We start from the raw sequence: 17,952 nt of genomic DNA on the forward strand, positions 1-17,952 counted from the left end.
AATTTGTCTCAAACTAAAGAGCTATAAATTGCTAGGATGGATGGATGGATATATAGAGAGAGATACGGTATTACAGAAGGAAATAACTCATTTATATATTTTACCATTTTTTCATGTGGTTAGTTTGACAGAGTCTAAATTCCTTTGAGATTTAGATATGAAAGTATTGTAAAAAATTAATATAATCCTTCATCACAAATAATAAAACAAAAACTTTAATTCCATCAAATCCTAAGATTTGATTGTTCAGATAACCTCATTGCTAACAAAATTTAAATTTATATAAACAAATCCTACATAATCACGGGTTTCTAAAATTTTGTAGATAGTGAGGAGTCTGTATTATCATCCTGTATAAATAATTTCTGCAGTTTAAATATTTGAAAGACTATAGAAATGAAAATAGGAAAAACTCTGGTTCTAATTTTTCTAAAGCCATTAAAATATGTATAATCTGGAGCATGTCACTTTACCTCTCTGAGCTACAATTTATTCCACAGTACAATAAGTAAGTTTTTATTTCACGTTCTAAAGCTGTAAGTTAGGGGAAATGTTTTCTATTGGAAGACATTCTTTGTTGTTGTTTTTTTTATCTGTCCTTGCATTTGTTAAACTAAAATTAAGACTTAAAAATAACGAGAAATGTAGAGAGCAATTTAAATTCAAAATCTATTATCCCACTCTAGCTGCCTTCTGCTGTTGAATTATCCATTATATAGTATTTATAAAATCATAGTCTTAGGGGACTTACCTGATTAATATCCTCTTAGTTCATACACTTCATTAGTAGCTACTAGAATCAAAGGATCTATGCTATTTCAAATTATCAAAATACAATAAAACATTTTATTTCAAATTATATAAAAATAATTTATTATTCCAAAGCTATGGTTTTCCTACTAGAAATCATATAATAAAAAAATCTATAAATTTAGCAGTGAATGCCTAGAACATAGCCTTCCAAATATTTTAAATAGACCTGTAGTTTTTATATAAACATTCTATTTTTGAAATTCCTGCCATATTTAACTTAATGCTATTATTGCTATCTACTCAACTGAATATTACACCAACACATATCTAATTCCTTACTGGAAGGACAACACTCAGGTTATCCTCAAGGTTATGATAAAAAGTTAAATAGAATATGTGGATGTGCATAGGAAGGAAAATTTTATTGTGTGCAGATCAAACTTACATTTATGTTTCTAGTTTCATTTTCAAGTCTTTATCTTAGGGGAAGACAGGCAGCCAATTAGGAAGCAGGATAATAGGGAAATAAATAAACATGCATTAATTAATAGAGTAAACAGGAAGAGATCTAATAAATTAAGAAGATTCCTGAACAAGCCAACAGCTGATCTGTTATTGGAACATCTTGTTTGGGGTTCTCACCAGTGTAAAATCAATACATTTATAATGTAGGACATAGGTGCCACTTCTTGAAATGTGTGCTTTTAATCTTATATGCATACATTTATATAAAAGTATATATTTGCATAATGAAGTACTTGGTACTAGGCAAAACTAGGGATTCGCCAGCTTACCTCTTGTCCTAAGATTAACACAAGGTTAAAAAAAAAAAAAAAAAACTTCCATTTTATAGATGAGGAAATCAAAGATTTTGAGGTCATATGGCCATGATTCTGCCTGCCATTCTAGTTACACCTCAGAGTAGTGAATTAGCTGGACATTCTGACTGTATTTCTTTTTCTTTTTATCTTCAGAATCCAAGACATTTGCTTTCATCCTTATGTCATCATCAATAAACATGAAGGTTTCTAAATCTGCAATATCCCTAGGACACTATAAGAACATGGGAAAACATTGAGATTGAGAAACAAGGCAAGTTTGGTCACATCTCCTTGGACTCCTAACCTTTTAATATATCATAAACTCCTTGGAACAAAGAAGATATTGTTCACTTAGTTACGCAAATATAGCACCTGGTTCATTGTAAGGGTTTAATTAAAAAATTAAAAACAGATCTGTTGATTGTTGAGTGTTTGTAACCATCTGGTTGTTTACCAGATGTTAATATAACTTCTTTGGCTTTTTACTTTTGTTCTCTGAAGCATAGTGTTATGATCTTTTTACTATTTCATCTTATGTCTCAGAAATGGTACACTCCTTTGTCACTTGCATGGGCATTTCTGGTACCTCTAACCAACTTCAATCTTAGTACTCCCATCACAAAAAGCATACTAGAATGAGAGTAAGAAAAATTGACATTCTTATATCAATAAGCACAGAACTATTTTTATCAATACTTTCTGTATTTTTCTATCAGTAACAAATTACTGTGGCTCACCTCATAGCTGCTGGAGGTCATGCAGTCAAAACCAATGGCTGGACACTACAAATCTGAGAGTTTGAGTTCAATCCCCCCGGGAATCAGTTAACTTCTTGGGTTGTCTGACTTAATCCCTACATCTCTACCACCCCAAAACTGGGACTACTTGACAATCTGTAGACCAAGCTCAAGACTGGAGACCTGTCTTGAAAATCTTGTTTCTATATCTGAGTCACAAATGGGTCCCTGCTACTTATTTCCACAGCTCTGTTTTAAAATTAATTTTTATTGGAGTATAGTTGATTTACATTGTATTAGTTTCAGGTGTATAGCAAAGTGAATCTGTTATACATATATCCACTCTTTTTTAGATTCTTCTCCCATATAGGTCATCACAGAGTATTGAGTTCCCTGTGCTATACAGTAGGTTCTTATTAGTTATCTATTTTACTATATAGTAGTGTGTACATGTGAACTCAAATCTCCCTATTTATCCCTCCCCCCTTCCCCTCCTTGGTAACCGTAAGTTTGTTTTCTACATCTGTGACTCTATTTCTGTTTTGTAAATAAGTTCATTCGTACCATTTTTTAGATTCCACATATAAGCGATATATGATATTTGCCTTTCTCTGTCTGACTTGCTTCACTCAGTATGACAATCTCTAGGTCCATCCATGTCACTGCAAATACTCCACAACTCTTGATGCTGGCTGCTGCTTTACCTGCCTTTCTGCATTTTGCTTGCTCTGTTCCTAGATTACACATAAGTAGGTCTCTCTAACCCTCTGAAATACACTCATTTCACCTGTCCATTTCAAAAATGTCAAATCACTTCATTCATTAGAAGCTGTATCTCCCTTGTTTGAATTTCTTAACCTACAACTTGTATCTCCTTCACATCTAACTCTTCTCCTCCTTATCTCTCCCTGACCTATTATCAATTTTGATATGGCATATACTACAGGATTACATTTCCTACCCTTTTCTTGGCCTCCTGTTTCTCAAATGTTAGGAAAAGCAGCCTAAAATATATGTTCAATAACAAAAAGATTATCATGGTGAGCTTTGTATGTGTGTCAGAATTTTTTGGTTGTAATATAACTGATATTTTCTTAATGTATATATTTATCATTATATAAGGAAATGATTTATTTTAGAGGGATAAAGGCAGATATCTTGACCGCTTTCTTTTAGTAATAGAAAAGATGGAATACTGTTTTGCAAAATCATATTCCAGAGCACTAATTAAAGATTTATTTCATGGACAAATAAACCACCTGCCCCTTCATTCTTTATGAAGATGTTTTACATTTTCCAATCTCTTCTTTTACACATTAATTACACAGAACAGTGCAGTTTTCATTAGGCATTTTCATAAGTATGAAATATTCAGCTTCCACAGTGTTAACATAGCCAATATAATTATGAGTACTAACTCTGCACCTCTGCAAAAGTTCAGATATGAGTATGTGTGTAAATGTGTATATGTATATACATACACATATGTAGGCACGTCATGGAGAACCATATACTTTTCATTTGTTCTTTTATCTTTATAATGTCTATTGTTGAAAAATTTTAAAGTTTGGAAATGTTTAATTTTGAAAAATCATCGCCTTCTTTCCTACATAACACTATGATGAATATTTATGATGGATTTTATTCATAAATCTTATTTTTATTGATAATCCCAAAATTTATTGCAAATTTTTGTAATAATTTCAAAGCATGGTATGTTCTCTGTAGTTCAACTTGATTTTTAATAACGTTTTAAACTTCTATAATGTGTATCTATTATTAGGTTGATCAAGACATTTCTAGAAATTATATTTTGGGCTTCTATTTTAGATGGGCATTTGTTAATAAAAATTACTAATTATAGATCCAAATATATTACCAAATAAAACAAATAGACAAAATATAACTGAGGTGATTCTGTTACTATTTCAAATTCTCTGCTGTTTGACTACAATAACAACTCAGTGAGATCCCACCACCATCCACTCCTCAACAGTTTTCCGTGAAGATATTTTTGCAAAAGCAGTTTCTTGATCACATGTTGACTACCAACTCCCTATAAAAACTTAACTATAGTGAAACAAAAGCTGTCAGACTAGTGATATTTTAACAAGTTTATATTACAAGTCTTATTTCCAATAGTTTCCAGTAGAATTTTAGACTGATTAAGGATTTTTTCAATGGGTAGCTTTTTACAAAAAATTTTATTGGAGGAGAGTTGATTTACAATGTTGTGTTAGTTTCTGATGTACAGCAAAGTGAATCAGTTATACATATACTTATATCCACTCTTTTTTAGATTCTTCTCCCATATAGGTCATTACAGAGTATTGAGAAGAGCTCCCTGTGCTATATAGTAGGTCCTTATTAGTTATTTGTGTTGTTTTTTTTTTGGCGGTACGCGGGCCTCTCACTGTTGTGGCCTCTCCCGTTGCGGAGCACAGGCTCCGGACACGCAGGCTCAGCGGCCATGGCTCACGGGCCCAGGTGCTCCGCGGCATGTGGGATCTTCCTGAACCGGGGCACGAACCCGTGTCCCCTGCTTCGGCAGGCAGACTCTCAACCACTGAGCCACCAGGGAAGCCCTAGTTATTTGTTTTATATGTAGTAGTGTGTATATATCAATCAGACAAAGACAAATATCATATGATACTGCTTATATACACAATCTAAAAAAAATGATACAAATGAACTTATTTACAAAACAGAAAGAGTCACAGATGTAGAAGGATAATTTTTATTTTTTATTTAAATCATTAGGTAATATTTCTAAGTTTGATGTAAAAGGCTTCACCAGTATTGCCCTCTGTCCTTGTGATACATCTGCCTCCCTGACCCCACTACTGAGCCCCTATTAAGGAGATTGTATCACTCAGAGTAGCTGATAGCTGACTCACCTCTAAGATACCATAAATGAATAATTGACACCAGATCTATAAATTTTCTGCTGTCAAAGGCTGTGGGGACCTATTAGATATGCTAGATTGTCCAATAATTTATCTTAAAAAGGTTTTAACATATAGAAAATCAGATCCTGATATTATATTTCAACATTTGGTAGGGGGTTAATTTTTAGGAAAAGTACTGCTAAATGTATCTGTTTTTCAAACTCAGGATTTCTAATCTGTTTCTCTAACTCAGGATTTCTAATCTGTTTCTCTATGCTTCAATTTGTCTCAAACTATTACCTTATTTCCACACCTATCATTTGCTCTCTTATGCTCTACAAACTTTAGATAACTGTAGAAGTGTCATTATTTTTATTTAGCCTGAGCAAAAAGGAAAATATATTTCTATTATTTCAATTGTTTCATCCTATCAAAATATAATTCAATATAATGTTTTCCAATTTTCATTCAATGTTTTAAAACAAATTGAATATATAAATAACAAGTAGTATATATGGATATGTATATATCATATATATTTATATTATATATTTACATACTAGTATGCACATGTATGTATATATTACATATTTATATAAAATCTTGGGTTGAAAACAATTTTAAATATCTCCCAGATCATTAGTATCTGAAGATTTAAATGTATAAAGGTTATTCTCTGTAGACTATGAAGTGCCTACAAAAGATTTACATACCTTGTGTTTGTATGTGTGTGTATTTTCAGAGTGTTTTGAAGTCAAAGTTTTCATAAAGAAAATATTTCTAAAAGATACATAGCAATAACTCAACTTCTGAAAAAAGTAAATATAACACCCAGTTGCAACCAAACCAGTTTGAAAAGCATTTCTTGGAAAAACAACAAAAACCTCACTTCCATTAATCAGTGTTGGCCTAAGCAAGATGGTGAGTTAAAAATTTGGTCCATAGATAGGGAGGATGGTGGCAGTGCTGGTTAATATTTCAAAGGAAGAGGGTAGAGTATGACAAAGTTTTCATATGGATATCATAGACTTCAAAATAAGAACTGTCATCTTTGGTTATGATGAAATAACTTGTCCTGGACTAGCTCTCCTACTGAAAACAGTTTAAAACTGAATGTATGAGTTATATGAAATAACTCTTTAGATGTAGTACATAAAGACTGTGACCCTTATAAATTGGGAGATTGGGATTGACATATTCACACTACTATATACAAAATAGATAACTAATAAGGACCTACCGTATAGCAAAGGGAACTTTACTCAAGACTCTGCAATGACCTATATGGGAAAAGAATCTTAAAAAGAGTGGATATATGTATATGTATAACTGATTCACTCTGCTGTACAGTAGAAAGTAACACAACATTTTAAATCAACTATACTCCAATAAAAATTGAAACAAAAAAAAAAAGACTGTGACCCTTTAGAGATAGGATTATAAGAGTTAAATTCCAGACTTGTACCAGATACCTGGCTGGATGTATTTTCTTGGCTACAGTAAAGGAAGTGGAGGCCAAAAAATACATGGAGATCTCATCAAGCTGAGGAGATAGAAACTGGATTCAGAGTCACTGAGGTGGTGGGAAAGAGGACAGGGGTCCTGTGTCAGAAACAATATAGAGAAGGAACTTCAGATTCTTCATGGTGTTTGTTGCCAAAAACTAAGCTGTACATTCAAAGGTTGAGATTCTATAAGGCCTGGTAAAGTACAACAACTGGGAAAAATCTGTGAGCTGAACAGATACTGAACCTTATATAGTAGAAAAAATATGAGTTCTGTCCTGTCAGACTGAAGAAACATCATTGACAACCCCAGCCATTCATGAGACAACCTAGAGAGATCATACATTTGGTTAAGTCTCATCTAAACCCAAAGTAGAGGCTACTCTAGATCCACCTTAACAAAGCTCAAGTAAAGAGGTCAAAAAGGGAAGTTTTTCCTCCAGTAAAGCAACTGCCATTCAGAACAAAATGAAATACTGTATTAACTGAAGAAAACACAATCCAGACTCTCAACAATGTAGCATTCAAAATGTCCAGCATACACTAGGTAAGAACATTTTAATAAGAATGTAGGTAGAGAAATGTGGAAAATGGGACCCATTACCAGGGATGAAAATAAGCCAATACAAATAGACTACAAACAACAAAAATGATGGACTTAGCAAAACATTCATTTAAAAATCTATTAGACATATCTTGAAGGATTTAAAAGAAAACAAAGGAGCAAATAGGAAATTTTAGAGTTACTATTAGAACCACCAAGAAAGAACCAAATGGAAATTCCAGAAATGTAAAAAGCAATATAAGAAACAAAAATCTCACTGAATAGTATAACAGTGTATTAGAATCTCCATATTTTAACCACCTCAACAAGTTTTAAAAACAGTACATGGACTTCCCTGGTGGCGCAGTGGTTAAGAATCCACCTGCCAAGGCAGGGGACACGGGTTCGAGTCCTAGTCCAGGAAGATCCCACATGCTGCAGAGCAACTAAGCCCGTGCACCACAACTACTGAGCCTGCACTCTAGAGCCCGCGAGCCACAACTACTGAAGCCCGTGTGCCTGGAGCCTGTGCTCCACAACAAGAGAAGCCACAACAATGAGAAGCCCGCGTGCTGCACTGAAGACCCAACACAGCCAAAAATAAAATATGAATTAATTAATTTAAAAAATTAAAAAAATAAAAACATTACAATAAAATTTGCTGAAATTGAAGTGCAAAAGTACACTGGAAAAAATGAACAGAGCCTCAGTGATTTACAGGACAGAAACAAGCCATATAAGATATGAATAATTGGAGTACCAGAATGAGAAGATAAAGATATTCAGGCAGATAAAAATATTTGAAGAAATGATAGAATTTTTCCAAATTTGATGAAAATTTTAAACTTCCAGGTTCAAAAGACTCAATAAAATTCAGAAAAGATAATCTCTTTCTCTGGCACATGGATACACACACACTGACAGCCACATCATAATGAAATAGCTGGCATCCACTGAAAGAGTACAGTGATTTAATAGTCAATGGAAAATTTTTGATTGTTCTGTATATAGTCTTCAAAAATTAGTCCAATATTAAGAACTCTCCCACTGTCAGTTATAAATGTGTAAGGAAAAAGAAAAAAATAATGCTATTAACATTTATTTCTCTGTAATTTAAAACACTGGAAATGTTGAGAAAGTATTTCTTTGTAAAAAACAAAATTACCAAGAATAGTTTGAAAGTGCTTGCCTTCTTATTGGGTAGCTTATGATATAGAGGGTGTAACTTCTCTACACTTTGGTAGATTGTCATAGTCTTTTCTGTGTTTGAATCAGCTTTGAACATTGTATCCTTTGTGGATCCAATGTTGTGAAATATCCAATAATGTGAAGTTTTTTGTCAGTGTCACTTTCTCTGGGATCTCACCTTTTTTTTTTTTTCAGTCACAAGCATTTTCCTCTTTTGTGTCAATAAATTTGCCTTCACTTAAGTTCTGGTTGCAAATCTAGAACATCTTGAATGGGGGGATTCGACATTCCCAGTGTCAACGTTTTCTTCTTTAACACAATTTGCATTTGACTTAAATTTCACTTTCAGCATTATCACTTTGTTACTTTGCTGCACTTTTACCATTGCTGGCTAATTTCCTCTATTGATTTTCCCTTTTGGAAAATGTCACAATTTATCACTGGGAAAACTGAAAAACAGAAAAGCAATACAACTATATACTTTGCTGTCTGTGTGTGAAATGACTAACAGGTGTTCAATGAATAGTCGCCAGTAGACTTTGAAAGAAGTGACATGGTTAGTCATTGATCATGGTGTACATCTATTATTTAGTTATTTGTGAACTGAAGAACTAGGTATGTACTTTATTCATAAATTCATAGTTAATACACCTTGGTAACTGAAATTTGAACCATGTTGTTGAGGGATTGGTGTTATTTAAACTCCGATAAATGAGATTTGTGTATACTGGAGCCATGCAAAGTAAGGGCTGCCTTACAAGGTTCTAACAAAACTTAGTTTATTTTTCCCAGAAATATACAATCCTTCTTCTCAGTGAATTTATTAAATTAACGATAACTTTAAATTTATTTTAATTTTAGGCTGTTAGAAAGTTGACTGTACATTATTACATATTTAGGCACTTGTCACTTTTCAAAAACTATTTCTACGGTAAGTCACTTTTCTGTAATGTGTCACCTGTGTGAAGAGCAACTCTATAGTGCTACATGATTACTAACAGCTTATATATTAGCAAGAATAAATATTTTTACAACCCCTACTTGCAACTCCTGAATGGAGCCTATTCTCCCATTCTTAGAGGTAAGATAACAAAATTATTAATTTTTTCTTTTATAAAATGTGATGTAGTAGCTAGATCCAGACCTTTCAGAAATGAAAATATATTTGGATTAAGGATTCAGACTATAGAATTTTTATCTTTGGACTATGGGTTTTACCACTATTACCCCAACCCTCTATCTTAATTTTATTATATTTGTAACAGATAAACTACTGCATTCTATAGTTATAAAGATTTTAATACAATTTATTCAACTCCATTTGAGTTTTTATTTGCAGATCCAACTTTGAGTATTCAGAAGTGTCTCCAAAGAAAAAAAGTTGGTTTCAAATCTTAAATGGAAAGAGCAAATAAAATTTTAATGACCTATTGAAAGCAAAAATACCTGGGAAATTAATTTAGGTGGCATTAGTGTAGTGAAATTTCTTATTCACTTTTTCAGATTTGGAAAGCATTTCTATATGTGGTGGAAAGGAGGGAGAAAAATGATTTGAAAGAGTAAGAGTTACCATTGTTTAAGCAGGTATATTTTGGAAGATAGAATTTTCACTTTATACCCAAACCCATACTAACACTAGAAAAACAATATTAATTAACACTTCTCACTAAGTACTTGACCTATAGCATCTCAATTAGTTCTCACAAAATCTTGACTCAGTAAGTACTATTATTATCCCCACTTTACAGATATAAACAGGTGCTGAGAGCTGGTGTAAGTAACTTGTACAAAATTACATCATTTGTGATTGTCCATGCTGAGAGTAAAACCAAGGGAAACTGATTCTAATCTGCCATATTATCTTTAGTGCAATAGAATGTTTGGTAGGACCTCACTGTGCTTCATGTAAAAGATGCTTTGGGAGAAGTAGCATAGGTGCTGATAGTTAATTTCTACAGTCCACTATTTGACAGCTTTATAGGTTTAGAACAGTATGATTCTTTTCATATTTAAACATTGAGTAGTTGACCTAAACTGATTTAATATCAAGGTGGATATTTAAACAATATTTTCTCATTATTTTTTTGAAGTATAATTGACTTACAAAATTATATTAGTTTCAGGTGTATAACAGTGATTCAATATTTTATACATTACAAAATGATCACCATTATAAGTCTAGTTACCATCTGTCACCATACAAAATTATTAAAATCCTATTGACTATATTCCCTATGCTGTACATTACATCACATACTTAATTAATTTATAAGTAGAAGTTTGTACTTCTTAATCCCCTTCACCTACTTTACCCATTCCCCTCACCCTCCTTCTCCTCTGGCAATCACTGTGTTTATGAGTCTGTTTCCATTTTGTTATATTCATTCATTTATTTTCTAGATTTCTTACACAAGTGAAATCATATGGTTTTCATCTTTCTCTGACTTATTTCACTTAGCATAATACCCTCTAGGTTCATCCATGTTTTTGCAAATGGCAAAATTTCATTTTTTTATGACTAAATATATGCCATTCTATATATTCTATATACATATTCTGTACATCTTTATCCACTTATCTATTGATAGACATTTAGGTTGCTTCCATATCTTGCTATTGTAACTAAATGCTACAATGGACATTGGGGTGTATATATATTTTCAAATTAGTGTTTTCATTTTCTTCAGATAAATACCCCAAAGTGGAATCACTAGATCATATGGTAGTTCTATTTTTAATCTTTTGAGAAACCTCCATACTGTTTTCCATAGAAGTTGCACCAATTTACACTCCCACAAAGAATGCATGAGGGTTCCCTTTATCCACATCCTCACCAGCACTTGTTATTTGTTGTCTTTTTGGTAATAGCCATTCTGACAGGTGTAAGGTGATATTTCATTGTGGTTTTGACTTGCATTTCCCTGATGATTAGTGATGTTGAACACCTTTTCATGTGCCTGTTGTTCATCTGTATGTCTTCTTTGTAAACATGTCTATTCAGATTCCCTGCTCATTTTTTAATTGGGTTGTTTCTTCAATGTTGAGTTGTATGAGTTCTTTGTATATTTTGGATATTTACCTTATATCAGATATATTGTTTGCAAATATCTTCTCCTGTTCATTAGCTGACCTTTTCATTTTGTTGATAGTTTCCTTCTCTGTGCAAAAGCTTTTTAGGTTAATGTAGTCCCATTTGTTTATTTTTGTTTTTATTTCTCCTGAGGAGAGAAAGCCGAAAAGATATTGCTAAGACTGCTGTCAAAGAGCATACTGTCTCTGTTTTCCAGGAGTTTAATGGTTTCAGATCTTACATTTAAGTCATTAATCCATTTTGAGTTTATTCTTGTATATGGTATGAGAAAGTAGCCCAGTTTGATTCTTTTGCATGTAGCTGCCCAGTTTTCCTGACACAATTTATTGAAGAGACTGTCTTTTCCCCATTGTATATTCTTGCCTACTTTGTGACAGGTTAATTGGCCATATAAGTATGAGTTCATTTCTGGGCTCTCTATTCTATCTCATTAATTTACGTGTCTGGTTTTGTGCCAATGCTGTTTTGATTACTGTAGCTTTGTAGAATAGTTTGAATAGTGCGATAACTCCAGCTCTTTTTTCTCAAGATTGCTTTGGCTATTTTGAGTCTTTTGTGCTTCCAAATATTAAAATTGTAGAATTATTACTTAGAACTATTTAGTTCTAGTTCTGTGAAAAATGCCATTGGTATTTTGATAGGGATTACATTTAATCTGTAGATTGCCTTGAGTAGTATGGTCATTTTAACAATAATAATTCTTCCAATCATGAGCATGGTATATCTTTCCATTTTTTGTAACCTCTTCAATTTCTTTCATCAGTATATATATATATATATATATATATATTTTTTTTTTTTTTTTTTTTTTTTTTTTTTTGCAGTACGCAGGCCTCTCACTGTTGTGGCCTCGCCCACTGCAGAGCGCAGGCTCCAGACGTGCAGGCTTAGCGGCCATGGCTCATGGGCCCAGCCGCTCCACGGCATGCGGGATCTTCCTGGACCGGGACATGAACCAGTGTCCCCTGCATTGGCAGGCAGACTCTCAACCACTGTGCCACCAGGGAATCCCCTCATCAGTATCTTATAATTTTCTGAGTACAGGTTTTTTACCTCCTTAATAAGATTTATTCCTAGGTATTTTATTCTCATTGATGCAATTTTAACTGTGATTGTTTTCTTAATTTATCTTTCTGAAGTTCATTGTTAGTGTACAGAAGTGCCATCTGGAGCTGGAGTGTTCATGGGCCTGGAGGTACCTAGTTGCAGCAGACTGTGGCCACCTTGGTGGGATAGCTGGAGCAGTTGTGGGCTGGGAGTTTCCTGGGGTACACTGGCTGAATCTGTCTGGGCAGGATGGCTGGAGCTGGAGGGAGCATTGGGCGGCTGTGTGCTGGAGTGGTCTTGGCAAGCAAGTTTGAGCACCATGTGCCTTTCAAACCATTGTCTCTGAGCTGGGACTCAGAGCAATGAGTTTGTGCATGAGCCCATTAAAAGTGGTTGCTTGGTTTTCTACAGTCCGCCAGCTTTCATGGACATAATCTCTGCTGGTTTTCAAAGCCAGATATTATAAGGGCTTGTCTTCCTGGTGTCAGTCCCCAGGGCTGGGGTGCCTATTGTGGGACTTGAACCCCTTACTCCTTAGGGAGAACCTCTGTGCTTATGATATCCCCTCTTGCTTGTGGATTATTGTGTAGAGGGTATGGGTCCTGACTAAATTGTTCCTCTACCCCTCCTACCCATCTCAATGTGTGTGTGTTTTCTTTAATATCCTTAACTGTAGAAGAGCTGTTCTGCTAGTCTTCAGGCTGTTCTCAAAGAGAATTGTTCCATATGTAGTTTTGGTGTGTTTGTGGGAGGAGGTGAGCTCAGGACCTGCTTCTTCACCATCTTGATCCTACCTTCTAATATTTTCTCATCTGATTATTATTATGAATCACCCTTGTACATGGCATGCTATGTTTATCACAGTATTTATTTCAAAGCCACTATTTCTGCACTGTCATAACATTTTTGGTAAATCTAAAGAATGGGTTCATATCAGCTTGCTTTTATTTATTTAGTCTCTCCTCTTTATAAAGACTTCTATCACTGCTTCTTATTTCTCCAAGTCCTTCTTAATTTAAACACAAACACACACAAGTCTCACAGCATCTTCCAAAATAAAGATGACTCTATTGGGTCTGCAAAATAATTCATTGTATAGGATTTTTTCTTCTGCAACTTCTGACCATTTATAGACCATCAAGAAACTTTGGAACCAACTTTTTAATTGTGAAACCTTATGTTATCACCTGTAGTAAGGGGTTGCTGTATTATCTGAAGTCTAATTGAAAATCATGTGCCTTTACAAAAGCATAGAATGTGGATTAAAGAGATACAAATCTGTAGTAACTTCTGAGTATGAAAGTTTATGGAACCCACGCTGGAATTTTTACATTTAAAAAAAGTGCTGCATGCTTCAAATTATCCGAGTCATATATTTTGAGGATTGCTCAGTTGAGACCTCATGTATATTGTGCAAATAGAGAGAGAAGCAGCATTTTCAGACAATAAAATCCTCTTAAAAAGAATGATATACTCTAGATGAAAAGACATGGAGTAATGCATATGATTATTTAGAGAAAAACGCAATGATCTAATGAGAATATATACAATAGTGCCACTTGTTCTTTAAAAAGAATGTTAGACTAATAAAAATAGGAAGCAATGGCTAACAACAATTTTCTGGGAAACACTGGTGGGCAGGAGAAGAGAGGAGAAGGAATGGGTCTATTTCAAAGCAGCTTTGTTTTTATTTATGCATTATCTGTATCATTTGACTTTTTTCAGTGAATGGATCACTGTGGTAATCAGAAATACATATGTATGTATATGAATATTGATATATAATTATAGCTAAAGTTACTTCAAATAAGGTGTTTTAGAGAAGTGATTCTAATGGTTGTTCTTGGCTAATGTATTCCTTTTCTGATGTTCCATAACAAATTATTATGAACTTAGTCTCTTAAACAGCACAGACTCATTATTCACAGTTTCTTGGGTCAGCAGTCTGGGAATGAATGGGTTAGCTGGGTTCTCTGCTAGGGCTTTCACAAGTTGGCCAAGTGGCACTGTCGTCAGGAGTTTGTGGTTCTCCTCAAAGATCTCTCAGGTAGCTGGCAGAATTCAGTTCTTTGAGGTTATATTTACTGAGGTCCCTGTTTTTCTGGCTGTCTGTCAGCTGGGGTCAGTCTCAGCTTCTTGCTGCCCCTCCCTCTAGGCCCACTCACAACATGCCAGTTTAATTCTCTGTTAGGGCCAGGAAGATAATTTCTCTGATGCTTCATCTTCCTTTAAGGACTTACCTGACTGGGTTAGGCATACTTAGGATAACCTTTCTTTTAACTAAAATCAGTTGATTAGTAACCTAATCCTGAGTTCAGTGGTTGTACTCACACTCAAAGGAAGAGGTTATTGGGATCACTTTAGAATTGTGCCTACCAGAGTTAGATATCTTAGAAAGAAAGAATAGCTGCAAAGTCAATCGTGTTAACCTTCCATGTTACCCTTTCTTTTATAATATATATAAAATAACGTGACGAATACAGATGCATAGACCCATTTTTGTCTGACATGGAATGAGTTTTCCCTGAGAAAATAAACAAGCAAGCAAGCAAAGAAACAAACAAAAAAAGCCACACAAAATCTATAGACAATCAAAGAAAAGGAAGTGAAGTATTTTGATATTTCAGTCCCAAAATACAGCATATACATTCTAAATAGATACCTGCCCCTCCATTTTTATTTTTCTTAGGTGAGTTGATCTTATAAGATGTGTTATGCACACACCATTTCCTTCACAATCTCTCTCCTGCCTTCTCTATCTACTAGTAAATGAAAGTTAGAGATGTAAAGATATAAGGTCTTCAAAACTTGGTATAATTCTCTTACTTTCACACCAGACTTATACAACATACTGGTTATGCTAACATCTCTGTTCTCCATCCAACTCACACTTGAGCTTTCTGAACCATTAATTTGTAAGTATATTATGAACACAGATACCTTTCTCTATTAAGATATCTATTCTCAACAACACTGTACTATTTGTTATTAGGCTACATTTTTATGGTTCATCCATCTGATTCCTTTATTTTTTTCATATTTTTAACTTTTCTTTTGCATTGCTACTTTTACCCCTTGATGTGGCAGAAAAGAAAAATCCAATTGTACGTTTATGTTCATAGTTATTGCACATATTTTTTTATCAAGCTTATAGCACCACAGTTAGGATAATACTCTAGCTCTACTGGGCTATTTTATGAAGCAATAATCTTGCTGCTTATGAGTGAACTCAAATACAGTCTTATAAAACTATAGTAGAAATGCTATTACCTTACATACATTTTTGTTTTGATCTTTCATTTATTTTAAAATTATGTCCAGTAAAGATATATTTAGAAGTCAAAGTTATTCAGGTACAGCCTAACTGAAAATCAAATTAGAAAAGTCATAAAATGAAAATACCTTATTTATGTGTCTTAAAAATGTCCCAAATTATATCTCTGCAACTTTATTTGTTTGACCTGGAATATATGTGTGCCTCCTTGTTTTTAAGTGTCGTTTTGTGAAATATCTGAAATATGAATGCTAAGTCTAAAAACGGAAATCATTCGTAAATTACTTAGCCATTTTTTTTAAAGTGATAATTTAGTTTCTTGTATCACTGTTTTGTACCATCAAACTTCACTATGGTCACGCATGCTTATATTTGAGCTAGACAACTCAATGTTGCATTTCAAGCTTCTTATCTCTATCTGTAACTAATTTCAATTTTACCTGATTTAGAAACTTTTTTTAAAGCCCACACATTTATTGAAGATTTGTTACTTGCAAGCAAGAATGCATTGTCATTGCAGACATTAAGAGGAACTAACTATGGCACACAATGTTTCAAATTACACGTGGTATAGATTCACAACCGTGAAGTGGACAATAGCAGTTTTGCTTTGTTTTGTTTTTGGAAACATCTTTTTCCTACGTAGTGTTCTTATGATTATACCTATCAAACATAACTGATTTTTTTAGATTCCATACATATGTGTTAGCATACGGTGTTTGTGTTTCTCTTTCTGACTTACTCTGTATGACAGACTCTAGGTCCATCCACCTCACTACAAATAACTCAATTCCATTTCTTTTTATGGCTGAGTAATATTCTATTGTATATATTAAAAAAATGGTTCTAACGAACCTAGGGGAAGGACAGGAACGTAGTTGTAGAGAATGGACTTGAGGACACTGGGAGGGGAAAGGTTAAGCTGGGACGAAGTGAGAGAGTAGCACTGACATATATACACTACCAAATGTAAAATAGATAGCTAGTGGGAAGCAGCTGCATTATACAGGGAGATCAGCTTGGTGCTTTGTAACCAACTAGAGGGGTGGGATAGGGAGGGTGGGAGGGAGATGCGAGAGGGAGGGGATATGGGATATATGTATACATATAGCTGATTCACTTTGTTACACAGCAGAAACCAACACAACATTGTAAAGCAATTATACTCCAATAAAGATGTTTAAAAAACCTATTTAATTGGGGATCTGAATAACTGAATCATCAGGGATAAAAAAGATCTAAAGTCTATCTTTTTCCTTATAATTCAGGATTTATTTTTATTGAGATATAATTAGCATATATATTTGACAAATAATAGGTTTCAAGTGTAGAACGTAATGAGATTTATCATTTAAAAAATAATTTGAGATACTTCTGACGTAATATTTAGATGTCCTCTTTCTTCTGATTTTTTATAATGCAACATAGTTATATAGCTATTTTTCTTTTAAGTAATTTCTTTTTCTGACTTCAAATTTTATTATTTTCTTATCCTTTACCACTTATACCTCTTAGCCTTCCCAAGAGGTCACTTGTAGAAATCTCCATAGAAGCCCATGGCTTCCTGCATCTTTCTGCCTGAGGGCATTCTCTAGTTACAAGATCACCTTCTGACGTGCTGGGCAGGGTTAATGATGGTCTACAACAGGAGTTGGCAAACTGGGGCTCTCAGGCCAAATGCAGCTCACCACTTGTTTTAATAAATAAAAGGAACACAACCATAGCTATTTGTTAACAAGCTTTCTGTTAGATGCTTTTGCGTTACAATGTCAGTGTTGCATAGTGTGACAGAGAACACATGGTTTGCAAAGCCCAAAGTATTTACTATCTGGCCCTTTACTGACCACTGATCTAGAAGCTAACCTTAACCGAACGGAAATGGTAAATAAATACCCAAGTTTCCTCACATTTCCTCACAAATTTTAAGGTGTGTTCTAAATCTTAGCGCCTGTTACCCACAGTGGTTACTAGTTCAGAATTACACCATATTGGCTTTTCTCATCCAGTTTGATGCTCCCACATTCTTACCAAGCTTTCTGGGATCATCTTCCAAACAAGCTACTGTACCGAAATCTCAGTCTCAGAATGTGATTGTGGGGAACCC

This window comes from Delphinapterus leucas, chromosome 4 (assembly GCF_059928025.1).
Source record: "Delphinapterus leucas isolate spDelLeu-1000000601 "Yukka" chromosome 4, BTC_Dleu_Yukka2, whole genome shotgun sequence".
Classification (NCBI taxonomy): Eukaryota; Metazoa; Chordata; class Mammalia; order Artiodactyla; family Monodontidae; genus Delphinapterus; species Delphinapterus leucas.